The 12,169-nt window shown below is 44.7% G+C and overlaps 1 pseudogene; it reads left to right on the top strand.

Moving 5' to 3' along the window:
* Positions 1 to 9,493: 9,493 nt before the first annotated feature.
* LOC100511145 (Krueppel-like factor 4 pseudogene) lies at positions 9,494 to 10,922 on the top strand (annotated as a pseudogene).
* Positions 10,923 to 12,169: the final 1,247 nt, after the last annotated feature.

Below are 12,169 nucleotides of genomic sequence, written 5' to 3'. Positions count from 1 at the left end.
ACACACACACACACACACACACACACACACACCCACACACACACCCACGTGTGTATAAGAGACCACCGAACTCAACAGCTGAATCGCCCAGCGGTTCCCACTGCAGAGGACGTGGCAGCATCACAGCCAGGGTTTACTCTTCTCATGAATGGATTGTTTAAAAACTGCAGTGTAATGTTATAATGTAACAGGTAAACTAGCCTGATATTTTATTTTTTAAAAACTTCAGGTCAGTTTGGAAAGAAATTGTGGAGGGGGTTGGGAGGCTAGGCATCTAAAGGGCCAATGACTTATTTATTTATATTCGGGGGCGGGGGGGGGGGAGTGATCTTTCTGCTGGCTGGTCCAGAGTTTACATTATAATGCTTCCAAAAAAGGAGAAGTCTTAAAACTATTACCTTTTTGAGATTTTAGGGTGGTGGTGGGGAACCATTTAAAATGATTGTTTTTAAACAATGAAAGTGAAGTAGTCAAAATAAATATATAATTAGCTTGGAAAAGTGTGTGTGTGTATAAAATCTTCCATATGCCTAGGCCCCTATGTCTCTGTATTTATAATGGCTTGCATTTGTAAATAGACACATTAGTGAATAAAACTGTTCTTAATTTTCACTAATTTTAATTATACATAACTTTCCATAACCTCATTTTTAAGTAGCAAGGGATAGTTCCCGTTGTGGCTCAGGGGTAACAAACGACCAGTAACCATAAGGAGGCAGGTTCGATTCCCTGGCCTTGTTCAGTGGGTTAAGGATCTGTCATTGCAGTGAGCTGTGGTGAGGGTTGCAGAGGCAGCTCAGATCCTGAGTTGCTGTGGCTGTGGCAGAAGCGGGCAGCTTCAGCCCTGATTCGACCCCCAGCCTGGAAAAAGGAAAGTAGCGAGGGATAGAGCTGTTGCCTCAGAAAGATGCCCACGGGATATGAGAGTAGCCACTCACAGGATTTTTATGGTGAAATTCTTTTCACCCCCAGAAACTTGGGGCCATTCTTGAAACTTCTTGTTTAATCAAAACAAGATTTAGTCAATTTCAAATGTCTCCAAATCATAGGAAGTCATGACCCCTTTCTTCCTTCTGTTTAGCCAAGACACAGCACAGCCATTTCTGCTAGGCTCTCTGACAGATTGTCCTTCAATCACTAGTGCCCCCTTTAAATAATTCTTCATCCTGTAGTCAGAATGAATTTTGAAAAACTGAAAATGATTTATGCATCAAAAGCAAAAGCTCCTGCTGTACTTAGAACAGAGTCCTAAATCCTCATCTTAGCCTTCAAGGTACCACACGATCTAATCCATATTTACTTCTCCAGGACCAACTCTCACCATTTCAGTCCAGCCAAATTTGCAGTGTTTAAGTAGATTTCCTAAAATACTTCCTGATATGGGATTTCCATCTGTGTTCCTCTCTGTTTATTGTATCTTTCATCACCTTCTATAAGGTTCCTCTTTGCCTAATTGAAGTCTGTCTATGCTTCCCAATAATCCTTTTCCAAATGCCCTTAGTGTGCAGTTCTCATATTCTTCTTACAAGTTAGTACAGTAAATTAAACATTGTATAAGTATTGGTTTAATGTCTATCTCTCCTACTAGAATTAAACTCCCTAAAGGAAAGGAGTATTTAGCCATTCACCCTCTAAAAGACCATATGCCAAACATATATTAGTTTTTCTATATGTGTGGAATGAAGGAATGAAATGAATACATTAATATGTATGATTAAATCTCATTCTTCTTTTTAGAGGTTTTTAGAAACCCTCAAACTCCTCCCTGGTTTTCTGCATGTGGCTTTAAAATCATTATCCTAGAGAAAAATCTCTTTTTCTAACAGGGCACAGGAAAGAAAACAAAAACAAAAACAAAAACTTAAATGGGGGCTCTTTGAGAAGTATCATATGTTGTCCGGGTTATCACCTAGGTACCGGTTGTAAGAAAGGAGAAAGACAGATTTCAAAAGCGGCTCTGGGAGTGTTGGGGTTGGGGGTTAGGGGTACTTTCAGGTGCATATGACCAGGTAGGCTTCCAGGCTCATCGTGACTCCTGTTTCTCTGCTGTGAGATGAGAATTTGCTGCTTGGGAGGGAACACAGCAAAGATGTCATTTTGCAGATTCTCATCTCTTAGACACAGAGGAATCTTTGGAAGATTGTGGAGTACACTTACAAAGGTTGTATTATGTGTTGCAGAATCCAGATCTCTCTCCAGATAAATCACAATGCTCAGATCTAAACCAAGCACTTTGTGCTGCTCTTCTAACCCTCTGGAGCACTTTGAGGAAGGGACTTTTTTTATGCTTTAAAACTACAATGAGGTATCACCTCACACCAGTCAGAAGGGCCATCAACAGTATCTACAAAGGCTGGAGAGGATGTGGAGAAAAGGGAACCCTTGTACACTGCTGGGGATGTAGGCTGGTGAAACCACTGTGACGAGCGATGTGGAGGTTCCTTACAAAACTAAATACAGAACTACCATGTGATCCAGCAATCCCACTCCTGAGCATGTGTCCTGAGAAAACCATAATTCCAAAGGATGCATGCACCCCAGTGTTCACTGTGGCATCACTTACGTGTTGAGAGCCCTTCCATTGGTTGGTCCTGCTGGTCCCCCTTCTCTAGCAAGGGGTGAGGGGAAGAATCAGTTGGCTCAGCCCTACTAGTTATTTTTCTTGGAAAAATGAAAAATATTTGATAGTTTCTGATTAAGTCCCCAGGGCCTGCTAAAGTACTACTCTTTTATGGGAATGATTCTTTTTTCACCCTTTCTTTTTGCTGCTTTGGACTCTGTTTTTCTCTCTGTTTTCTATGTTTTACCCCATTTTCTCCTTAAAAAAATCTCATTCCCATCTCTATTCTCATCTCTTTCCATTCTTCCTGAATTCTCAGTCCCCCTTTTCTCTGGCTTCCAATTCAATCCTCACTTACTCGTCCATCCAGTCTTGGCTTCATGTTTATCGATGTCCTAGGTCCTCCCCACAGTTTTATATCTTCTTTTTACCTTTTTACTTCTCTTACTCTTAAGGACAATATCTACATTTTACTTTTTTTCCATCTTCCCTTTACCTTCCCACAACCCCCCGACACTCCACAGGCTCCTCTCATCTGCCCTTATCATTTCCTTCACCAGAATTTTTACCAGGATTTAATGAAATAATGGGCATAAATAATCCTAGGTAGAGCTTGCTATCTGGAGGGTATGTAAAAAGATTTCAAGGTTAATTTTTACCTGTATCAACCTCTGTGCTTCTGTTTGGAATTAACTGGACTTCTTTCTTTTCCTAAGACTCATAAACAGAGCACTTATGAAGACTCCTCCAAGCTCAGGTGGAGTCTAAGTCATCATGACTCTACCTGATTTCACAATTCCTCCTGAGAACTCCCTTGAGGCCTAGTAGGTAGTGCCACCGGGGCTATTTCATCCCACTGTCCCTAGGAATTCAACTTCTTCCTCTGTCAAATTGTCCACGCTTCTGCCAACATTTATTTCAAATTCTCCTTCATTTTGACTTTATGTGTAGCCTCTCAGCCAAATTTGAAAAAGGAAGAAGGATCTGCTTCTTCTCCCAAACACACATTTTATCCATATACATATATATTAATATATGTTAATTAATATACATACATATATATTAATTTGCCCGTGTTATACCACTAAACAAGTTCTAGATTTCAGCCCAACTTTGGCCTTTGTCTTCTGACTTCAAAGCCAGTTTCATGCTAACATAGTTTTGTGATGCACCTTGAAATAGGGCTCAAGTCTGTTGTTGTTTTAGATGGAAAGAAGGACTGCCTGAACTTCCCATCAGGAACACAAAAGACAGAGTTCTTTGAAATTGTTGGGCTTCTTTAGATTCCTGAGTTCTTATTCCAATATATCAAATATAATTTCTTTCCTTTGTCTTAATGCACTTTTATGGAGTGATTTTTTCATCAATGAGGTAATTATTAAAATTGTAGAAACATCTGGCTACCCCATCAGGGACCGAGTAGTTGGTCCTTAAAAGGTCCACAGACTGTTCCTACTACCTCTTCATGCCCCTTTCATCCCATTTCTTCTCCTCTGTCAGCATATTTACATTCTAACAGCACAAGTAAAAGCCAAATATACATAATTCTTACGATAATACTTTTTTCAAGCATGATGGGAATATATGGCAGAAGTTAATCTATTTATTCTTAATTTTTTTTTCTGTCTTTTTTAGGGATGCACTTGCAGCATATGGAAGTTCCCAGGCTGAGGTCAAATCGGAGCTGCAGACACTGGCCTACATCACAGCCACAGCAATGCAGGTTCCAAGCCATGTCTGTGACCTACACCACAGCTCACAGCAGCTCTGGACCCTTAACCCACTGAGTGGGGCCAGGGTTGAACCTGCATTCTCATGGATACTAGTCAGGTTTTTTAACTCGCTGAGCCACAACAGGAACTCCTGTATATTTTTTAATGTGAGCATTAATAATATCCATAGTCTATGATTTTCTCTATATTTATGGTTTTACATGAGCTATTGTGAGCTATATAGGTATACATGTAGATGAGGTATTTTTTTTTTCAATCATCTTTAAGCACCCCTGGCCATTAAGTATACAGAGTTCAAAGACAAAATCTTTGCCCTCAAAGAGTTTCTGATTTTTAAGAGTACTGCATGCCTCCCAATCTCTGCGAAGTGCTGCTAAGAGACAGAAGTAGTCATACACAGAATAACTGGCCTGAGTGCTCAGCTGATGACTTGACTCCTCTGAAGACATCAAGACTTGCCTCATCCAAATCTACAGAAACGGATGCCACCTTTAGCATAACCTCATCCAGGAAGACTCCCAGATTATTCTAAAAAGCAGAATTTCCTATTATTTGGAGTGCTACTTTATGAAAGGCCTGCCTTTCCAGATCCAAAATGGCAAAATTCAGCAAAAAGAAGAAAGTCCGTGCAATCTGATGTACCTTACTTGAAATCACAGTTTTCTCAGCTCTTTGATCTTAGAGGAAGTCATTAAGCTTCTTATTCATTCCATCATTGTTCATGTGCATTCATTCATGTCCTTGTAACCCATTATTAAACAAGAGTGCTGGGTAAGTCCAGCTATTCCCTCTCCTCTCCATTGGCATTTATGTGGTCCACAACGCTTAGGGGGTATCATGCAACCAGTTGACTACTGTATTCTTACTTTCAATGTATCCGCAAAGACCTCATGCACTCCCTCAATGCTTTGAAATAATCTTTTTTTTGGGGGGGGCAGTGCAGGCTGGAGGCCCACACCCATAGTGTATGGAAATTCCTGGGCTAGGGGTCAAATCAGAGTTGCAGCTGAGGTCTATGTCACTGCAATGGCAATTCCAGATCTGAGCTGCAGTTTGCCACACAACCAGATCCTTAACCCACTGAGCGAGGCCAGAGATCATAGAGACAGTGTCAGGTTCTTAACCCACTGAGCCACAGTAGGAACTCCAAATAATCATTTTGTAATGTCTCCTCTTCTACGGCCTTTTGTCTTACCAGAATCCTTATTCTTTGTTGAAGACCTAAGCAGTAATTCCTTTCCCTGATATGTGCCCAAACATGCCTACACAAAGCCTGTCCACTAATGTTTGCAGCAGCATGATCAGAATAATCAAATTCTAGAAATAGTTCAAATAACAATCAACCAGTGACTGGATAAATAAATGTGTTTTATGCATATAGTGACATACCATCCAGCACGGAAAAGGAAGGGCCCTGGATACCCTGGACCACATGGATAAAACTCACAGCAGTCTGTTAAATGAAAGACATAAAAATAATATGTGCAAAATTCCACTTATAGGAAGTTCCCAGGAAAGGTTAATAATTACTAGAAATCATATTGGTGGTTTCCAGGAGTTGGGGCCCAGGGCTGACATCGAACCACCATCGGGGAGTATTTTTGTGTGACGACATTTTAAAAATCGGTTTGGAATAATAGTTTCACAATCGTACAGACTGACTAAAACTCCTCAAATTGTACACTAAAATGGATACATTCTATAATTTACTTTATTTTATTGTCTTTTTGCCTTTTCTAGGGCCGCTCCAGCGGCATGTGGAGGTTCCCAGGCTAGGGGTCTAATCGGAGCTGTAGCCGCCGGCCTACGCCAGAGCCACAGCAACGCGGGATCCGAGACGAATCTGTGACCTACGCCACAGCTCACAGCAACGCCGGATCCTGAACCCACTGAGCGAGGCCAGGGGTTGAACCCGCAACCTCATGGTTCCTAGTCGGATTCATTTCCACTGTGCCATGATGGGAACTCCTATAATTTTTAAATTGTGCCACAAATAAATGAATAAATAATTGTAAATTAAGTGTCAATAGTTAGGAGACTATTGCAGTATTCTAGATGCGAGGTTGTGGTAGCTTTGCTAGGATGGTGGGAGTGAAGATGAAGGGAATTTGAAGGAGGTGAAATATATTTTGGTTTGGATTCAACTGGCCTCAGCAATGCATTCGATATAAGGAAGAGGGGAAGAAAAAAATCTGGAATGTTGGTGTGAGCAGCTGGGTGAATTGTGGTATGGCTAGTGTGATTCATTGAAATTAACCAGCAAAATTTTTAAAAATTTTTTTCTTTAATGATTTTTATTTTTTCCATTATAGTTAGTTTACAGTGTTCTGTCAATTTCTCCTCTGCAGCAAAGTGACCCAGTCACACACACATATATATATATACATTCTTTTTCTCACATTATCCTCCATTATGTTCTATAAGTGATTTTTAGTTATGATAAACATTATCTATAGTTCCCTGCTCTACCATATTCATCATGCTGATTTTGAGTTTTCTATTTGATATCCCAGTGGAATTATAAGGTAGGAAGTTGATCTGGATATCAAGGCAGAATTCAGGCCTGAAGATACTGTTGGAGATAATCAGTATATAAACGGTATTTAAAGCAATGGGATTTGATAATATCGCTCAGTAGTGATAGTGATATTGACACTGAGAATGGAATTAGATTGAAGCATGGGGCAAAAGGGCAAACGAGATCTTTCTAAACATTTCGTGATGTAAGAAGAAGATCAGCCATCAAAGGATAATGAAGAGTGGACACTAAAGCCCAAGGAAACACAGTGTCCCACACGCCAAACATACGATGCGCAAGTAACTCAGTGGTGGGTTGATTTTTCACGGTACTGAATCATTCTGAAAAGGAGTAAGAGCAGGACTAGGCAGGCCACGGGCGACATCTGCAGAGACCATTTCAGTGGAGAGGGAAGGAACTCTCACGGAGGGAACTGAGGAGAGAATGACCAGTGCGTGGGAACAGGGACAGTGGCCCACGATGCTGAGAGGCTCTCCTGTAAAGCAGAGGAGAGAATGGGCATCTGCGTGGAAAGAAGGACGGGCTCTGCTTTTACGTTTTTTTCCTTCTTTCTTTCTTTCCTCCTTTCTCTTTTCTTCCTTTCTCTTTCTTTCTTCCTCTCTTTCTCTCTCTCTTTTTCTCTTCCTTTCTTCCTGCCTCCCTTCTTTCTTCTCTTCCCCTCGTCCTTCCTTCCTTTTTTAAAAGAGAGACTTGTAAAGATTAGGCACCAATGTATATTTGTATTTTTTAATTTCAGAAATGGTCCTTGAAGTCTAGTTGATTTGATACAGCTCGTGAAGTACTCTTCACCTAAGACTGGGATTGACTCTGCGTTTGGATGGTTTTGCTGTCACAGGTTTGCAGGAGGAAAACTAGGACCAATGCACCCAGCAGCCTGAGTCTATACAGTCTTTGGGGAATCTCCAGCAAGATTAATGCTTTTGTCTCCAGAGGGAATTCTGGACTAGATGCTACTGGTTTTAAATCTCTGGCTGGACTGCTGTAGTTGTCAGCATCAGAAGCGACTCTCATCTCGTAGACTGGGCTTTGGGTGAGTTAGAGAGCCTCGAGTTAGAGAATTTGAGGACTGGGGCAGTGCTTTTCCAGGCTGCTGTCCCAGAATGAAGGGAATTGTAGTATAGACAATTATAAAAATCTTTAGAGGTCAGTATTCAGTGATGGGCGTGAAGGGGGTCAGGTCTGTTAAGGCCAGTCTACTGTCTGGTCTGGAATTTGAATTTGAGGACAGAAATCGTCCTTGTGGTTGAAAGACAATCCTTTTTTTAGGACCAAAGAGAACTTTTAAGCACAATGATTAAAGCATCTCAGTTTAACTTGTAATGTGGGGATTTGCGTCAAATTAATATTTTTCTTGACTCATTCATAGAGCGGCAGTAATAAGCAGTACTTTTCTCATATAGGTTTCATGATTATTTAATGAGGTTGTGTGTGAAAGGGCTAAAAACAAAGCATGTAACATAAATAAGCACTTAATTATTAGACACCTCTATTATTAAAAGACTAGAGTGATTTAAAATGCCCCTTGTCCCTTCCACTGTCCAACTGTGATATCACGTAAAGCTATGGCTTGTGACTTTGTGTATCTATAAAAAGCCTAGAATCATCAAAGCTCAATAAGAATGTTTTTTCATTTCTTACTCTTTTTTTCATTAAAATAGAAATGAAACTTCTACCTGTAGATGTGAGAATTAAGTGGAGAATACGTTATTCAACCAAAAGCTCATTAGAGAAGCAACAGGATAATTCAAGTTGCTCGAGAAACTTGGAGTAACTCTCTCCTGTCTCCATTTACTCCCAAGCATCCAGAATTCTCTGCCCCTTATGTCTAACCCTGGATTTTGTCCCGTGACTTTTTTCTGCAACTCAGACCTCTATTCCAATTTTTAACTTGGCTCCTGAAACAGGCTTCAATAATATGTGAATGCACTTAATTTTAAGTAGAACTTTGCTATTCACGTGTGTGTGTGTGTACATATATATATATGTGAACATTTTTATATGGGAAATTTCGAGAGTCTCCTAAGGGTCATGCTACAAACATGGTTAAGAGCCACTGTAGCGAGTTCCCCGGCTGAGACAGCGAGCGCGGCGGCGGGCGCATGGGGCGCAGAGGCGGTGGCGGTGGCACCGGGAGCCTCCAAGTGCCCCTCCCCGCCGGCCCCCCACCCATCCACCCACCCACCCATCTGCCCGCGGCCAGCACCCATGGCCGCGCGCGCCCCGCGCACCCCCCCGGACTCCGCGCCCTGCGCCGCCGCCCAGTCCCCAGATCGGCGACACCGCGGCCGGTCTCACCTGGCGGCGCCACCCGCCCGCCACCCCGGCTACAGCCCCAGCGCCCAAGGCCATAGCCGCGGCGGCCGCGACAGCGGTGGGGGGACACTGCTGAGTCGAAGAGAGCGCAGCCCGGCCACCGGACCTACTTACTCGCCTTGCTGATTGTCTATTTTTATGAGTTGACAACTTTTCTAAGAACTTCTGTGTGCAAAGGAACTTTTTATAAAGGCATCTCTTATATTTAATCCAAAGAAGAAGGATCTCGGGCAATTTGGTGCTTTGGGTTTTGGCTGCGTTTCTAAGTCTTTTTCCCCTCTTCGTTGACCGGGGTTCGGGTACCCCCGCTGCTTCAGACCCCGGACGACCTTCTAAGGCCCCACATTCATGTGGCAGCCACCTGGCGAGTGTGACATGACGGTCAGCGACGCACTGCTCCCGTCCTTCTCCACGTTCGCGTCCGGCCCGGCGGGAAGGGAGAAGACACTGCGTCCAGCCGGTGTCCCGAATAACCGCTGGTTGGCTGGCGGGAGGAGCTCTCCCACGTGAAGCGACTTCCCCCGGTGCTTCCCGGCCGCCCCTAATACCTGGCGGTGGCGACCGTGGCCACCGACCTGGAGAGTGGCGGAGTGGCGGCTGGCGGCAGTAGCAGCCCGGCTCTTCTACCCTCGAGGGAGACGGAGGAGTTCAATGAGCTTCTGGACCTGGACTTTATCCTCTCCAACTCGCTGTCCCATCAGGAGTCAGTGGCCGCCACCGTGTCCTCGTCGACGTCAGCCTCATCCTCGTCCTCCCCATCGAGCAAGCGGTCCTGCCAGGGCGCCCTCCACTTGCAGCTTCAGCTATCCGATGCGGGCCGTGGCACCGGGCAGCACTGGAGGCAGCCTCCTCTATGGCCAGGAGTCTGCACCTCCCCTGACAGCTCCCTTCAACCAGGCAGACATCGGCGATGTGAGCCCCTCGGGCGGCTTCGTGGCCGAGCTCCTGCGGCCTGAATTGGACCCAGTGTACATTCCGCCGCAGCAGTCGCAGCTTGCCCAGGCTGATGGGCAAGTATGTGCTGAAGGCGTCGCTGAGTGCCCCCAGCAGCGAGTGCGGCAGCCCGTCGGTCATCAGTGTTAGCAAAGGCAGCCCAGACGGGAGCCACCCGGCGGTGGTGGTGGTGCCTGACAGCGGCGGCCCGCCGCGCATGTGCCCCAAGATCAAGCAGGAGGCTGTCTCCTCGTGCACCGTCGGCCGGCCCTTAGAGGCCCACTTGGGCACTGGACCCCCTCTCAGCAATGGCCACCGGCCGCCTGCCCACGACTTTCCCCTGGGGCGGCAGCTCCCCAGCAGGACGACCCCAACCCTGGGTGCAGAGGAACCCATAAGCAACAGGGACTGTCATCCTGCCCTGCCGCTCCCCCCTCCCCCCGGGCTTCCATCGCCCCCATGGGCCAAACTACCCACCCTTCCTGCCACATCAGCTGCAGCTGCAGGTCCCACCGCTCCGCTACCAAGAGCTCATGCCACCTGGTTCCTGCATGCCGGAGGAGCCAAAGCCAAAGAGGGGGAGAAGGTCGTGGCCCCCGGGAAAGGACGGCCACGCACACTTGTGATTACGCGGGCTGCGGCAAAACCTACACGAAGAGTTCTCATCTCAAGGCACACCTGCGAACCCACACAGAGGAGAAACCTGGGATGGCTGTGGGTGGAAATTTGCCCGCTCAGATGAACTGACCAGGCACCACCGCAAACATACCGGGCACCGCCCCTTCCAGTCCCGGCATTTTCGAGGTCGCGCCACCTTGCCTTATACACGAAGAGGCACTTTTAATGCCCAAAACAGTGGATATGACCCACACTGCCAAAAGAGAATTCAGTATATATATATTTTTTTTTGGTCTTTTTTTTTGGCATTTCTTGGGCCGCTCCCGCGGCATATGGAGGTTCCCAGGCTAGGGGTCTAATCGGAGCTGTAGCCACCAGCCTATGCCAGAGCCACAGCAACGCAGGATCCGAGGCGCGTCTGCAACCTACACCACAGGTCACGGCAACGCCGGATCGTTAACCCACTGAGCAAGGGCAGGGACCGAACCCGCAACCTCATGGTTCCTAGTCGGATTCGTTAACCACTGCGCCACGACGGGAACTCCAGTATTTTTTTTTTTTTTTTTTTTTTTTAACTTTGCACACTGTCTCCCTGGTGAGGGGAGGAACCCCCTGGAAAGCACTACAATCATGGTCAAGTTCCCAACAAGTCGACTTGTGAATGGATAATCAGGAAACGTGAGGAAACCAAAAGACAAGTTAAAGAACAGAGAGGGCCTGTAACTGGATCTTCTATCATTCCAATTCTAAATCCAACTTGAACATACATTCCTGGACTTATACGAAAACATCCGCGGGGTTACTGGAAGTTGTGGATATCAGGGTATAAATTAGATCCATGAGCTGGAGGAGGGAAGACCAGAACCCCTTGAATTGTGTTTCGAGGCAACATAAGCAAAAAGATCACCTTGTGTTCTCTTTGCCTTCTGAAAGCCATTATTACAATCTTAGAAGACGAGGAAGAAATTCAGGTACAGAAAATGTGTTTTAATAGCCTAAACGATGGTGCTTGGTGAGTCTTGGGTCTAAAGGTACCGACTCAGGCCAAAGTTCTCAAGCTGCCGCATACCTTGACAAGGAACATCTATTTCTGTCTTCCGACCTACAGTTATGACCTAAGTCAGGTCAATACACCTGGTTTACTTGACCCTTTTTATGCAGACAGTCTGTTATGCACTGTGGTTTCAGATGTGCAATACTTTGTACAATGGTTTATTCCCAAGTATTCCTTCAGCAGAACAAATGTGTTTTTCTATATAGTTCCTTGCCTAAATAAATATGTAATATAAATTTAAGCAAACTTCTATTTTGTATATTTGTAAACTACAAAGTAAAAAAATAATGAACATTTTGTGGAGTTTGTATTTTGCATACTCAAGGTGAGAATTAAGTTTTAACTAAACCTGTAATATTAAAAAAAAAAAAAAGAGCCACCGTAGCACTGATATTTCTCTTAATCCTGATTTTTTTGTG

The sequence above is a fragment of the Sus scrofa genome, chromosome 9, assembly GCF_054392235.1.
Source record: "Sus scrofa isolate SSC_HxYL_T2T_F1_AM1 chromosome 9, Sscrofa_HxYL_maternal_Yorkshire_Landrace_v2.0, whole genome shotgun sequence".
Taxonomy (NCBI): domain Eukaryota; kingdom Metazoa; phylum Chordata; class Mammalia; order Artiodactyla; family Suidae; genus Sus; species Sus scrofa.
The sequence above is the reverse complement of the archived record's forward strand: the minus strand, read 5'-3'. Positions and strand labels throughout refer to the sequence as shown.